General features: G+C 45.8%; 1 protein-coding gene across 6 annotated transcripts in view; it reads right to left on the reverse strand.

The window, feature by feature from the left end:
* LOC139756091 (phosphatidylcholine:ceramide cholinephosphotransferase 2-like) overlaps positions 1 to 16,164 on the reverse strand; it is a 396,755-nt gene that overhangs the window by 211,654 nt on the left and 168,937 nt on the right. For all 6 annotated transcript variants that reach the window (XM_071675131.1, XM_071675128.1, XM_071675129.1 and 3 more), the window contains one exon: positions 2,649 to 2,728. The gene's annotated coding sequence lies outside the window, so the exon portion shown is untranslated. The remainder of the gene's footprint in view (positions 1 to 2,648; positions 2,729 to 16,164) is intronic.

The raw sequence follows: 16,164 nt of genomic DNA on the forward strand, positions 1-16,164 counted from the left end.
AACTGGTCCATTAATCAAAAGAAAACGGTGACTTGGTTCAAGACAATGAAGCCATGGAAAAAAAATAACAAACGACTTATTTTTTTTTTTCACCTGTATTATAATATCGAAGACGGGGGGGAAACGTTCTCTAACATACTGACATGAAAACTGAGGACATACCATCAGCAGCAATGAAGATGAATTAAACAGCAGAAGCGCTGATGAGTATTATCCGAGGAGAAAGTCAAGCCCTCCATAGCTCTTGACAACAACGTCCCTTGCTGTGAGAAACATTCCAGCTGAATGCAAGTTCGCCAGTATAATACCGATATTCAAAAAACAAAAAAAAAGGGGGAGGTAATGAGTCACTGTGCGGAAACCATCGTCCAGTTAGCTTAACGTTATTTAGTTGGAAACCTTATCAAAAACCATCGCTCGAGAAAGAATTGTAAACCATTCAAAGGACCATCTTTTAATAAACGACTTTCAGCATGGTTTTTCACAAAATCGCTAAAGTCTGACACATCTACTTAATTCCTTTTAATAAACATGTATGACAAGTATACATGTATACGTGGCGAAAGCACAGCAGTTGACGTCATCTGGTCTAAGATTTTCAAAAAGCATTCTTCTAAGGTTCCTCATTAAGGGTGACTACCAAAAATGATATCACATGGTATTAATAAGGTTGTACTTCAGTGGACAGCAAGCTGGCTGACTGGCCGTTGACTGGAGGTAAACAGAGAGTTTTCACTCACGGTCAAGCCCCAGCCAGAATGGTAAGACGTAACAAGTGGTGTGCCACAGGAATCAGTCTTGGGACCAGTTCTGTTTCTCATACACATATATATATCAATGATACTGATAATGGGTCGCACTGCAAGACATTAAAATTCCCTGAGGCTCCAAAGCTGGGAAATAAACTCATAGATAAACTCGAACGTCTACAGCTTCAAACAGACATACACAGACTGATGGCCTGGGTTCTCGTAGGGGGGGGGGCACGCGATCTTAACTGTCCATCACAAGGGCAACGTTTGACTTATCGGGAGCAAAATCTAGAAGGCGAGACGCAGACTGAATTCTCCTCAACTGCAAAATGGAATAAATGATGAAAGAGACTTTGGCGTGATAATTCCAATAACCTAAAAGGCCAAGTAAACACTGCACACACACACACAGGAGCACAGTGGAAAATGAACGAACAGAAATTTCTTGGGAGTCGTAGACAGGACCTGCGAATGTCAAGTTCGGGGAAATGAAATCCTTACCCTCTTCACAATTCATGGGTTCGTCCACACATCCTGAATACTGGGTTCAGTTCTGGTCACCCCAGAGAGAGAGAGAGAGAGAGAGAGAGAGAGAGAGAGAGAGAGAGAGAGAGAGAGAGAGAGAGAGAGAGAGAGAGAGAGAGAGAGAGAGAGAGAGAGCAGTGTCCCAGCTACCACGGTGATTCACACACACACACACACACACACACACACAGACACAGACACACACACAGACACATACACAGACACATACACAGACACACACACACACACACGGGGCCCCACGAATTTAAAAGAAAAAAAAAGAACTTCTCCGCACGGAACAAAAAGGTAATTACGAATGGGTAATTACACCACCGTCACCCCCCTCCCCTGTCACGCAAGGTGTGACGGTAACACGTAGATCCTCTGAACACGTTACCTGTAACACTCTAGTCCAGCAAACGTCATGCATTCTGGCTGTGGTCACACTTGGGCTACCACGAGAGTACGTTATCAACCCATACCAAACAACGTTGTGTGGTAACCAACTGGATCATCACACGTTAGTGTCTCGTAACCTAGATCATGATGGCCACAACCACACACACACACACACACACCATGTCAATCACGGGCGAATAACATGGAACAGAATTTGAAATGAAAGTATACCAGACCCTGTTTGAGTAGGGCCATGTTCTGGGGACATGGCCACCTTGTGCCTCTTCTAGGTTAGGTTAGGTTTGGTTAGGTCTATCAGGGTAGGGCCATGTTCAGGGGACATGGCCCTACCCTGATAGACCTCGCCTAACCTACAAGAGGCACAAGATGGCCATGTTCAGGGGATATTGCCACCTTGTGCCTCTTGTAGGTGAAGTTAGGTGAGGTCTATCAGGGTAGGGCCATGCTCAGGGGACATGGCCGCCTTGTGCCTCTGGTAGGTTACAGGTGAGGTCTATCAGGGCAGGGCCATGTTCAGGGGACATGGCCACCTGGACGTGCACACCATCTACCAGGCTCAGTAGCCCTTTCACGAGCAGAACCACGTCCCTGGCCACCCTCAGGAAGGCTCATACGCCTCTCACGGGACCTCCCTACCCCACTAGACACGGACGTCATCATCACCACCCACCCGCCCCGCGGCTCCCCCAGCAGGATCAACAGGCCTTTCAGAGGGTAGGGCCATGTCCCCCAGATATGGGACACCCTCTGGCAGGACTCGTAGTGGCTCTACCAGCGTAGGGGGGCCATGGGCCTGGACGACCGACAACAACCCCCTTCCTTTGTTAGGGTCATTAGTCATGTTAGAGTGTGAGGCCATGTCCCTCCGGCTCAAGATCTGTCAAACAACCAACCAAGACACACACACACACACACACACACACACACACACACACACACACAGACACTTACCCCCACGGCGGCGTTTGGCCAGGTGGAGGAGCGACGTTAGATGGTCCGGCGTCCTGAGATTCTCATGGTCCAGCCAACACCTGTAGGGAGAGACAGAGGTTAACCTACGGTTAATGGTCCAGCCAACACCTGTAGGGAGAGACAGAGGTTAACCTACGGTTAATGGTCCAGCCAACACCTGTAGGGAGAGACAGAGGTTAACCTACGGTTAATGGTCCAGCCAACACCTGTAGGGAGAGACAGAGGTTAACCTACGGTTAATGCTCCAGCCAACACCTGTAGGGAGAGACAGAGGTTCATCTACGGTTAATGCTCCAGCCAACACCTGTAGGGAGAGACAGAGGTTAACCTACGGTTAATGCTCCAGCCAACACCTGTGGGGTGAGGTTACTCCAGGCTCACGGAAGAGCCAACACCTGTGAAGGTGGGGGGGGGGGGGAGGGAGAGGAGGAGGTGGTTAATCTTCAGTTACGCCCGAGAGGCCTGCCAACACCTGCTTGTTGGGGGGAGGTTAGGTGAGGTTAGGGCTGGCCGAGTTCAACACACTCTGGGCAGCCGGCCACACAGTCGAGGGATAACGGAAGAACTGGCTGAGGAGGAGGAGGAGGAGGAGGAGGAGGGTAAAGTGACCAACGAACACCTCCCTCCTCCTCCCTCACCACCTCCTCCCTCCTCCAACTCGTCTCCATTACCTAGGGTCACCCATCCCCACCACACCCCACCCCCTACATCATCACATTACCTAGGGTCAACCATCCCCACCCATCACCTCCTACATCACCACATTACCTCGGGTCCAATACCGGGCGTCGCTCACGACGCTGCAGACGACACACTGAGCACACAACCCACAGCTACTTCAGGTGAGGGCCGACTCCCCCTTACCGCTGGTGGACACACACACACACACACACACATACATACATACATACATACATACATACAGTCAGACAGACAGACATACACACACACAGAAACACACACACATACACCCACACATTCATATACAGACAAACAGACACACACACACACACACACACACACACAGAAACACACACACACATACATACACCCACACACTCATATACAAACAGACACACTCACACACACACACACACACACACACACACACACACACACACACACAACCCAAACCAGAGACTATAGCAGACTAAATGACAAGAGCGACGTTGCATGACCAGCTCTGGTGTCATCACCTCCAAGTGTTTATAATATTGTGAGAATTATCAACAATGATCATACGTCCCTTACTCCTATGTGAGATTCTTGTACTGTACATTATGATGTACTACTGTAACCACTGTAACAATGATCATACGTCCCTTACTCCTATGTGAGATTCTTGTATTGTACATTATGTACTACTGTAACCACTGTAACAATGATCATACGTCCCTTACTCCTATGTGAGATTCTTGTATTGTACATTATGATGTACTACTGTAACCACTGTAACAATGATCATACGTCCCTTACTCCTATGTGAGATTCTTGTATTGTACATTATGATGTACTACTGTAACCACTGTAACAATGATCATACGTCCCTTACTCCTATGTGAGATTATTGTATTGTACATTATGTACTACTGTAACCACTGTAACAATGATCATACGTCCCTTACTCCTATGTGAGAGTCTTGTATTGTACATTATGATGTACTACTGTAACCACTGTAACAATGATCATACGTCCCTTACTCCTATGTGAGAGTCTTGTATTGTACATTATGATGTACTACTGTAACCACTGTAACAATGATCATACGTCCCTTACTCCTATGTGAGAGTCTTGTATTGTACATTATGATGTACTACTGTAACCACTGTAACAATGATCATACGTCCCTTACTCCTATGTGAGAGTCTTGTATTGTACATTATGATGTACTACTGTAACCACTGTAACAATGATCATACGTCCCTTACTCCTATGTGAGAGTCTTGTATTGTACATTATGATGTACTACTGTAACCACTGTAACAATGATCATACGTCCCTTACTCCTATGTGAGAGTCTTGTATTGTACATTATGATGTACTACTGTAACCACTGTAACAATGATCATACGTCCCTTACTCCTATGTGAGAGTCTTGTATTGTACATTATGATGTACTACTGTAACCACTGTAACAATGATCATACGTCCCTTACTCCTATGTGAGAGTCTTGTATTGTACATTATGATGTACTACTGTAACCACTGTAACAATGATCATACGTCCCTTACTCCTATGTGAGAGTCTTGTATTGTACATTATGATGTACTACTGTAACCACTGTAACAATGATCATACGTCCCTTACTCCTATGTGAGAGTCTTGTATTGTACATTATGATGTACTACTGTAACCACTGTAACAATGATCATACGTCCCTTACTCCTATGTGAGAGTCTTGTATTGTACATTATGATGTACTACTGTAACCACTGTAACAATGATCATACGTCCCTTACTCCTATGTGAGAGTCTTGTATTGTACATTATGATGTACTACTGTAACCACTGTAACAATGATCATACGTCCCTTACTCCTATGTGAGAGTCTTGTATTGTACATTATGATGTACTACTGTAACACTGTAACAATGATCATACGTCCCTTACTCCTATGTGAGAGTCTTGTATTGTACATTATGATGTACTACTGTAACCACTGTAACAATGATCATACGTCCCTTACTCCTATGTGAGAGTCTTGTATTGTACATTATGATGTACTACTGTAACCACTGTAACAATGATCATACGTCCCTTACTCCTATGTGAGAGTCTTGTATTGTACATTATGATGTACTACTGTAACCACTGTAACAATGATCATACGTCCCTTACTCCTATGTGAGAGTCTTGTATTGTACATTATGATGTACTACTGTAACCACTGTAACAATGATCATACGTCCCTTACTCCTATGTGAGAGTCTTGTATTGTACATTATGATGTACTACTGTAACCACTGTAACAATGATCATACGTCCCTTACTCCTATGTGAGAGTCTTGTATTGTACATTATGATGTACTACTGTAACCACTGTAACAATGATCATACGTCCCTTACTCCTATGTGAGAGTCTTGTATTGTACATTATGATGTACTACTGTAACCACTGTAACAATGATCATACGTCCCTTACTCCTATGTGAGATTCTTGTATTGTACATTATGATGTACTACTGTAACCACTGTAACAATGATCATACGTCCCTTACTCCTATGTGAGATTCTTGTATTGTACATTATGATGTACTACTGTAACCACTGTAACAATGATCATACGTCCCTTACTCCTATGTGAGATTCTTGTATTGTACATTATGATGTACTACTGTAACCACTGTAACAATGATCATACGTCCCTTACTCCTATGTGAGATTCTTGTATTGTACATTATGTACTACTGTAACCACTGTAACAATGATCATACGTCCCTTACTCCTATGTGAGATTCTTGTATTGTACATTATGTACTACTGTAACCACTGTAACAATGATCATACGTCCCTTACTCCTATGTGAGATTCTTGTATTGTACATTATGATGTACTACTGTAACCACTGTAACAATGATCATACGTCCCTTACTCCTATGTGAGATTCTTGTATTGTACATTATGTACTACTGTAACCACTGTAACAATGATCATACGTCCCTTACTCCTATGTGAGATTCTTGTATTGTACATTATGTACTACTGTAACCCACTGTAACAATGATCATACGTCCCTTACTCCTATGTGAGATTCTTGTGTTGTACATTATGTACTACTGTAACCACTGTAACAATGATCATACGTCCCTTACTCCTATGTGAGATTCTTGTATTGTACATTATGTACTACTGCAACCACTGTAACAATTACACACCTGACCTAATCTATCCTAGCCTACACACCTGACCCACCCTAACGTAACGTAACGTAACCTAACCTAACCTGGCTTCAAACTAAGCAAACCTAACCTAACGTAACCTAACCTGGCTTTAAACTAACGTAACGCAACGTAACGTAACGTAGCGTAACCTAGTTTTTAAATTTAAAAGTCCAACGTTTGCGAAAGAATATTTGCGCTTGAGGAAGAAGGACCGACCAGCCCGCCAGCAGCAGCAGCCCGCCGCCCGCCGCCCCCCTCAACCCTTTCCTTTGTCCCTGAACAAGGTTTATGACGACGATATAATTCCACTGGCGCCAAAACATGTGCCACTTGTTGGAGGAGCGATAACTTGCCAACAATATCCTGCGTTCAATACGTGCGCGTGTGACTCAAATTTATTTTCCATGCTTTCTCCACACATGTTGTGCACTTATGAAAATAATGACCACAATAGTACAATATATATATATATATATATATATATATATATATATATATATATATATATATATATATATATATATATTCTTTCTTTCATACTGTTCGCCATTTCTCGCATTAGCGAGGTAGCGTTAAGAACAGAGGACTGGGCCTTTGAGGGAATATCCTCACCTGGCCCCCTTCTCTGTTCCTTCTTTGGGAAAACAAAAAAAAACAAGAGGGGAGGATTTCCAGCCCCCCGCTCCCTTCCCTTTTAGTCGCCTTCTACGACACGCAGGGAATACGTGGGAAGCATTCTTTCTCCCCTATCCCCAGGGATATATATATATATATATATATATATATATATATATATATATATATATATACGCGTGTGTGTGATTACTATTCGCATGTTACAGTGAGACATCTTTCAGGTCGGGTAACCCTGTCTCTTAACACTGTATCTAAGTACCATGTCTCAATAATATCTATTAAGTATGTATGAACACACACACACACACCCTAGCCTGTAACATATGCCAGGTGTGTGTGTGTGTGTGTGACACACTCAAGCAATATTCCAAATGACAGGAAATTGATGGTTCAACGTCATACATGCAAAATCCATGACCATTTGCATCTAAACTTCGCGGTGTAAGTATATTTCTTGACACTGTTACAACTGCGTGTGATACCCTCTCTTCTGTTGGCATAGAAATGTGTTGTATTATATTATAGTGTGTGTGTGTGTGTGTGTGTGTGTGTGTGTGTGTGTGTGTGTGTGTGTGTGTGTGTGACGGTTTCCTTTTGGGTTTGAGATCCTTCGCCGACGCTGTCCATCGGAATGTAAGGTGGATGTGTGGGAGGACCAAAAATGCGGTGTAAGGAGAGAGAGGATCGCGTAAGAAATGATAGGGCGACCGAACGATAAGGTAATGCGAGGACTCTGGTTTTCAGGAGCTGAGGAGGAGGAGGAGTAGAAGGAGGAGGAGTAGGAGGAGGAGGAGGAGGAGGAGGAGGGTGTGGTGCTGAACTGGTTTGGCGAGCCGTTGACAAAAAGACGATACATCTGTCTGTAATGCAAGGGACAAGGAGAAAGAAGGTGAAGACTCAAAAAATACTGGGAAGTGGAAGGACACGGTGCGTACATTACAATGGTTGTGATGTACACACATCGCCCCTGCAGTGCCTCGGTGGATCACAAAGCCTTCCTTCCTTCCTTCCTTCCTCCACCCAAGGCGTTACCGGCAGTGTTTCCGTCTCGCGAGGATGCGTGAAGGAGCATTTCGATCCGGGAATCAGCGAGGCGTTGCGGACTCGAGATGAAGTTGTGGCTTATCGCGGCCCCGAACGTTTGGCTACATGGCTGCCACACAGATGACCCGGGATTCGATTCTCGTAGTGTGATAAATAGTTCATTCATTCATATATATATATATATATATATATATATATATATATATATATATATATATATATATATATGTGTGTGTGTGTGTGTGTGTGTGTGTGTGTGTGTGTGTGTGTGTGTGAACTTTAGCGTGACCTCAGTCACTCGCTGTGTAAACACAAGACCTTGTCGTTCGGCACCAAACAGGAGTGAGAGCAGATTAGGCGAAGAAATGTCTTCCACGTCTGTCCTACTTTATACGACAATCTAGTAGGGTTTAACACATAGGTGGCTGGTAACATATTAGGTATCTACTAGCATTACTAGGAAGCGAGGGGTTTAGTTCTGGTGACGGAGGAGCTGGATGGCATATGGGAGATGGTTGAGGCGATATAAAAAGCCGATGGGCAACTGAGCGACGTCTGATGCCAGCCATGGTCAGGAGGTCAACATAGGATGGGGGCCCTTCCACGCCTTGCCCTCGCGTCCAGATGTCTACCAATGAACGATCCTTCATCATAACTGTTTACATGGTAATGAGTAACATATATCAGACCGCAAGAGTTCACAGAAGTGACAAAGTGCTGAAGTTTCTTTCGTAGTTTGCCCCAATAATCAAGCTGTAAGTTTATAGTAAGAGATAAAGCGTTGAACTCTATAATAGACGCGGCATTGTCTATAGCGGGTCACTTAAGAGGATCAAGTATGCTGTAAAATGTTATATCTATGGTATTTCAAATTAGGAAATACAGTGAGAAAGTGACAATTGAAAGACACCTCGAAATTGAATCGAGTGTTAATAACCGAAAGAGTGAATTACTGAAGACAATTAAAGACACCTTGAAAATGAATCGAGTGTTACTAACTGAAGGAGTGAATTACTGAAGTTGTTCATTATGGATAGTGAATGACCACCGCAGGGCACCCCCACGACGCCGAACACAGTATAATGGGGTAGTAGTCAGCCCCCAGATCCTCGCAGACACAATCTGCAGTGTGCCGGTCAGGGAACCGGAGGCTTGCCTAGCCATGGAAGCATACAACTTACATTCATCACCATCCCTGTGAGTCCCACCTTACGCTGTCACAGCAGGTGGTGTCCAAGGCGTCCGACTCAGTCCCTGTTTAAGGGGTAACGAGACGGTAATGTGTCCACAGGCGCAGAGGTGGCCTATATTTCAACAGGGGTCCCAGTGTGGGGGAGACAGCGAAGTGGAGACAGCAGGTGAGCCGTACCAAAGACGTCCTTAGGGCGTGCTCCTTGACCCAACAGGCGCAGTACTCAGGGCGTGGTGCTCGAACCCAACAGGCACAAAGTCCGTCGCTAGGTCACGGACGCATCTACGCACAGACACACGGACGCGGTCCGTCCACAACCCACAGCTTCGATCACATTTTACGGACGTGTGCAACAAGTCGATGGTCTCGTGCAGGTGAACGTGTAACACCAGACACCTCAGTGAGGCAGAGCCACCAGCCATTACCCTGCCAGTGCGCCACGCGCTGTTGTGAGAGCAACTTGAACTAGTTCAAGTGCATATCCCACAATTCCCACCCCTCCTCCCTAGCTATCATCACCTCTGTACTGAGCGAGTTCCCTCACTCGTAGGATCGACTGCCATGATCGAGCATATTTACCCCTATGGCGTGATGCTTTTTTGTTTTCTAATCTATAAGTAAGTTGGTTAAGAGCGTTTCCCTTTTAGTTTTTTTTTTCCTTCGCATTTGTGGATGAGAGGGGTGTGTGTGTGTGTGTGTGTGTGTGTGTGTGTGTGTGTTCCACAGTCAGTTCACTGACTGACGACGACGTGTTTTTGCTGCAAGACCCAACATTTCTCCCTCCGTTGTTGGGATTTATAGATCACCATGTCAGAGAATGTCACTGGCCTTTCCCCGAGCCTACAAGAGAGTGAGTGGTGACGGTAAACATAAGGCGCAGTCAGTCAGCCCAAGTGGTGGTGGTGGCGGTGGGGGTCGTTCGTTCATGTCATTCTCGAAAGGTTCTGCTGAAACCATGGCTTGCGGTGGCGGGTCCCCCCATGGCATTCTTGAAGGGGCATTCCCACTATACATGTTTTTTTTTTTTTAAGTCGAGACGACACGGGCAACTGAGGCCCTCATCAAGGCCATCTCATTAACGCTCTCTCTCTCTCTCTCTCTCTCTCTCTCTCTCTCTCTCTCTCTATATATATATATATATATATATATATATATATATACACATAAGAGGTTATATCATACTCCTAACTGTTGTACGATCCGAGCCTCTCCTACCAATCGCTTGTACAGACCCTAAGTCACCATGACAGTCGCTCTACTAGTTTCTTAAACGCCTTACCACAGCGGAAGGCTAAATTTTCCTTTAAATAAAGACAAAAAATGAAGCATTTAATTCACGGTATACCAGACATCAACCGAAAAAAAGATAATCACGAAGGCAATTAGCATATCTTCTCGAAGCACTGGTTCGGAACGCTTCGAGACACACACATCGCGGGATCATTCGCGATTCATGAACCGACCAACACTAAGCCAGGTCCACCGGTGTAAATGGAAGTCATTTCACAAGAGAGTGAATGACGTGTTAGCTTCTGAAACAAGCCCATTGTCACACCCTAACAATGCCGAGCTAAACTGCAAGTTAATGATGAATGTTCAGCTGGTGAAGAGTCACTTCCGTCATGTCCAACTGACAATGGAACTGGTTCGAAATACGAAGGAAGCAACACACGCCATTACGTCAACACATCATCGGCCAACGAGAGGCATTCGAAGCCTCGCCAACGGAAAAGTGATGCAACTGAACGACTCTCTCTCTCTCTCTCTCTCTCTCTCTCTCTCTCTCTCTCTCTCTCTCTCTCTCTCATTTCACTCTCGTTTGAACCACTTCTCATGAGAGATGATGACCTTCGCCGAGGACATCCTGGGATAGATAATAACAAGAAAGTAAAAAAAAAAAGAGCAGGATATGAGCCGACATATCTTACACTGAGACAATAAAAAGGGGGGAGGGCCGAGATGGGGGGAGAAGGGTTTTCCCTAATCAGACAAGAGCTCCCCTCTTCCCCTCCCTCCTCTTGAGGCCCCCCCCCCCCCCCCGCCTTTCCCCTCCCACCTCCTCCCTGCTGCTGGTTAGCCCAACGCAATCACCAGCCACACCGGAGACGACACAAAGCACAAATGCCAGAGAGGCAGCGCAAGTCAAAGTACTGTCGCACCCAATCCATGCTACACGCAAGTGTGTCAGAGACAGCAAGGGCTGAGTGACTGTAATATCCCGTGGTCTTCAGGGGACGATTAACATGGGGAGGAATGCCGCAATGAGGAGTGTGTGTGTGTGTGTGTGTGTGTGTGTGTGTGTGTGTGTGTGTGTGTGAGGGGGCGAAGTATGAGGACAGACGCGGAAGGCAGGAAAAGTTGGTGCCGGAGGAATGTCATTTAAGGCGTCTGGAGAGGCCATGGCGAGGGTGAGGCAGGGGGGAAAGTGATAGGATGCGAGGTCAACCCCTCCCCTCCTCACGCCCTCCCTCCCTCCCTCCCAAAACACGTCACGTCACGGAGGAAGTTGGTGGTGAGGAAGGAGGGAGGGAGGGAGAGAGGGAGGGAGCAGGGATGCGAACCGACGGAGCCGGAGGGAAGAGGAGGGGACCAGCGGTGAACGAGATGTTTTCGGCCACACGGTCACCGCCAGCCTTAAATGCTACAACCCAATACGAAGAGCAGAACCAGGAATGAACCACATCGTGAAGTGTTACAGATGCGAACAGCGACGTGGATCAGGTGTCGATTGGTGGACCGCGTTCCCTCGGGAGTTCATGCGTGGTAGTGTGGTCCGGTGCGCGGGGGGTGGGTTTAAACCCATTGGTTCAACGGTTGAGGGGTTTGCCTAAGGTCTCCGCGCCTGGCAAATTCCATTGGAGGTAGATAGTGTGTGAGGGTCATCTGGGAGGTGCGGTGGAGAATAATCATAAGGGTCCTCACTTGTCCTGGTACTGTGGTGGTTTATGAAGGGTTGACAGTATATCCTCTCGTGCATATATGGCTCCTGTTGTCTGTATGTCTTGAGTGGGGTGTGTGTGGCAATGGTTTATGAAGGGTTGACAGTATATCCTCTCGTGCATATATGGCTCCTGTTGTCTGTATGTCTTGAGTGGGGTTGTGTGTGGCAATGGTTCAGTATCACCGTGTTTTCAGTTTACGATGCTGTGTCGGTTGACATTCAGGTTAGGTTGCTGTTGTATAATGTAGTTCAGGGCCTCCGTAACAACACATCAAGATGCGATCCGTTCTTGTTTTGATCTTTATATTGTGTTGTATCGTTTGTGTTGTGTTGTATCGTATATATTGTGTTGTGTCGTTTATACTGCGTTGTATCGTTTATATTGTGTTGTATCGTTTATATTGTGTTGTATCGTATATATTGTGTTGTGTCGTTTATACTGCGTTGTATCGTTTATATTGTGTTGTATCGTTTATACTGTGTTGTATCGTTTATATTGTGTTGTATCGTTTATATTGTGTTGTATCGTTTGTGTTGTGTTGTATCGTATATATTGTGTTGTGTCGTTTATACTGCGTTGTATCGTTTATATTGTGTTGTATCGTTTATACTGTGTTGTATCGTTTATATTGTGTTGTATCGTTTATATTGTGTTGTATCGTATATATTGTGTTGTGTCGTTTATACTGTGTTGTATCGTTTATAATCCATCTGACCAAAGATGGGCAGTGGTCGTGTGCCCCAAACGTCTCGTGTATTCCAAGAGTAAAAAAGATATGATTATAGGGCACTGAATTCACCACACTTTATATGATGAAGCAAAACGCGTAGTGTGAGAGAGAGAGAGAGAGAGAGAGAGAGAGAGAGAGAGAGAGAGAGAGAGAGAGAGGGGGGGGGGGCATCTTCATCAACCCTATCATATGCTTTCTCCAGATCCATAAATGCCACAAACAAATCTTTCTGTTTCTCCCGAGTATTTCTCACACGTGTTCTTGAAAACAAACACCTGATCCACACATCCTCTACCACTTCTCACACCACACAATGTTCCTCCATGATATGATACTCTGTACATGCCTTCACCCTCTCAGTAACTAGTTTACCATACAACTTACCAGGTACAATCAACACACTTATACCCCTGTAGTCTGAACATTCATCTTTGTACCCCCTGCCTTTACACAATGGCACTGTACATGCATTCCGTCAATCCTTAGGCACCTCACCATGATCCAAACACACGCTGGAAATCCTAACTGACCAATCAACAACACAGTAATCCCATTCCTTAAGAAATTCAATTGCAATACCACCCAGTCCAGCCACCTTGCCACATTTCATCTTACGCAAGGCTTTCATCACCTACTTTATCGTAACAAAAAGCAATCTCGAAAACTCTCTCACTTGGCATACCATCTCGACCCAAACACCCGATCTTCCACCTTATCATCAAGCATTCAGCAGTCCTTCAAAATACTCACTCCATCATACCTCTTACTACTTTCCCATTTGCCCCCCTTACTTATTTCCCTTTTTTTCTCTTGTTTCTCTCAGTATTAATATCCTTTAAAAATATCTTATTCTCTCTAAAGTTCACAAATACTCGCTCACCCCAACTCTCATTAGTCTTCTTTTTTAACCTCTGATGAACCTTCCACTTGAGATCCTGCCACTTTCTCTTATACATCTCCCAATCATTTGCACTCCTTCCTTTTAACTACCGCCCATATCTCTCTATCATCTTTCACGAACAGCTTTACTTCTTCATCCAATCACTCAATACCCTTTCTCATTTGCCCACTCCCCACATGCCACATGCATCTCTCACACATGCCAGCACTGCTTCCCTGCATACTCCCCTTTCCTCATCCACTCCCCCAGCTTCGTTTACTCTCACCTTCTGCCATTCTACAATCAATCCCTCCCTGATATTTCTTCACACAAGTTTCTTTTCCAAGCTCACTTACTCTCACCCACTCTCTTCTCACCCATAATGTTTCCTCTTTTACGAAACGTCAACAAATCTTCACCCTCGCCACCACTAGGTAATGATTTAGACATCCCACCAGCTGCCCCTCTTAGCATGTACACGTTTAAAAGTCTCTCTTTTTTTTTTGGCACGCCTATCAGTCATTATGTAATCCAATAATACCAACTGAACATCTTTCCCAAAACGCAAGCGAATACGTGGGTCATGTCCCACCCACCCAACCAGCTTCTTTCGTTTTCCACATAACCCTACAAGCTGTTCACCATTTCTATTCATGTTAATGAATACCCCACGACCCTCAAATTATTATATCCACAACTGCCCCATGACTCACCATCGCATTTACGTCAGCCGTCATCAATAACCTAAACTGCGGACACACTCACTCATCGGCTCACTAAACACTTGCCTTCCATGAGCTTTCTTCTCATGGCCAGGGGCACGAGCGCTTACAGTCAATACCCATCTCTCGCAACCCACTTTCATTCTCACCCATATATGTACATGTGTATATATGTACACGTCTGTGTATGTGTACGTACATGTATGTATCTGTGTATATGTTGATTTGTATGTATATGTAAGTGCATGGGCTTTATATATATATATATATATATATATATATATATATATATATATATATATATATATATATATATATGTGTGTGTGTGTGTGTGTGTGTGTGTGTGTGTGGGCCATTACTGCCGGGTCTTGGCAGGGCCACAGTGGGCCCACATGGCCCTGGTAAACCAAGCGACTCTCCTGCATTTACAGGAGAGGAGGCAGTTTACCCTGGGGTAGGCGAGCGTTACGCTAGACCCAGGGAGGGAGAGAGAGTTACGTCAATACACAGACCACACAGACCCAAGGTCCAAGCGTGGAGAGAGAGAGAGAGAGAGAGAGAGAGAGAGAGAGAGAGAGAGAGAGAGAGAGAGAGAGAGAGAGAGAGAGGAGGGAGGGAGGGCTTCTCCCTCCTCACGACATGTGGTCAGATAAATATAGTCATTAGACCCAAAACTCATAATGGCGTTTGCCTCACGCCAGTGGCCGAGGCGCCACCCTCACCACCACACAGCGTTCCTCCTCCTCCTCCCCACACACACACTCGTCCAGGCTGCTTCCCTCCCCCCCGCGCAAACCACGACCTTCCCCGCCGCCGCTCAATCATGGCACGTTTAACCCAAGAGCAACATACCGTTCCTCACCCTGCCCCAGTATACCCCCCCACACACCACACTACCACCACTCCTCCACCTTCCTACGTGGTAACCCGTGGCGTGTGTTCGTTCTCTCCACATTATCATCACCCGATGAATTAACATAACGTAATTTTCGTGTCGTCACCTACGCTATTGAAGGGGGGGGGTCCTGCCACAGCGCTTGGGAAGTCGGCCACGTCCACTTTCAAGGGAGGTGGGTGTGTGCAAACTGACGGCCCGCTATAGGTTGCTGGAGGTGGAGGAAGGAGGGAGGGATCCGTGGGGCATTCCGTGGGAGAATGAGTGGGTGGGTGGCGCGGATCTAAGACGCTCGGAGACCCCGGGTCAGATTCCCGGGGGACACACGAGGGGAAAAAATGATAAAACCTGAAGCAGGCAAACCTCGGAGGAGGAGGAGGAGGAGGAGGTGGTGGGTGTCAAACGTTCTGATGCGAGATGACGACGCCAGCAGCAGCAAGCGAAGCGACCCCCTCACCCCGAGCCTGAGTGAGCACCGGGGAGGGCGCTTGTGTGTGGCCGAGACGAGTGGTGATGGGCGGGGGAAAGTACAACGGCTCTCCTGCTGGTGGTGAAGGCGGAGGAGGAGAA

The sequence above is a fragment of the Panulirus ornatus genome, chromosome 20, assembly GCF_036320965.1.
Source record: "Panulirus ornatus isolate Po-2019 chromosome 20, ASM3632096v1, whole genome shotgun sequence".
Taxonomy (NCBI): Eukaryota; Metazoa; Arthropoda; class Malacostraca; order Decapoda; family Palinuridae; genus Panulirus; species Panulirus ornatus.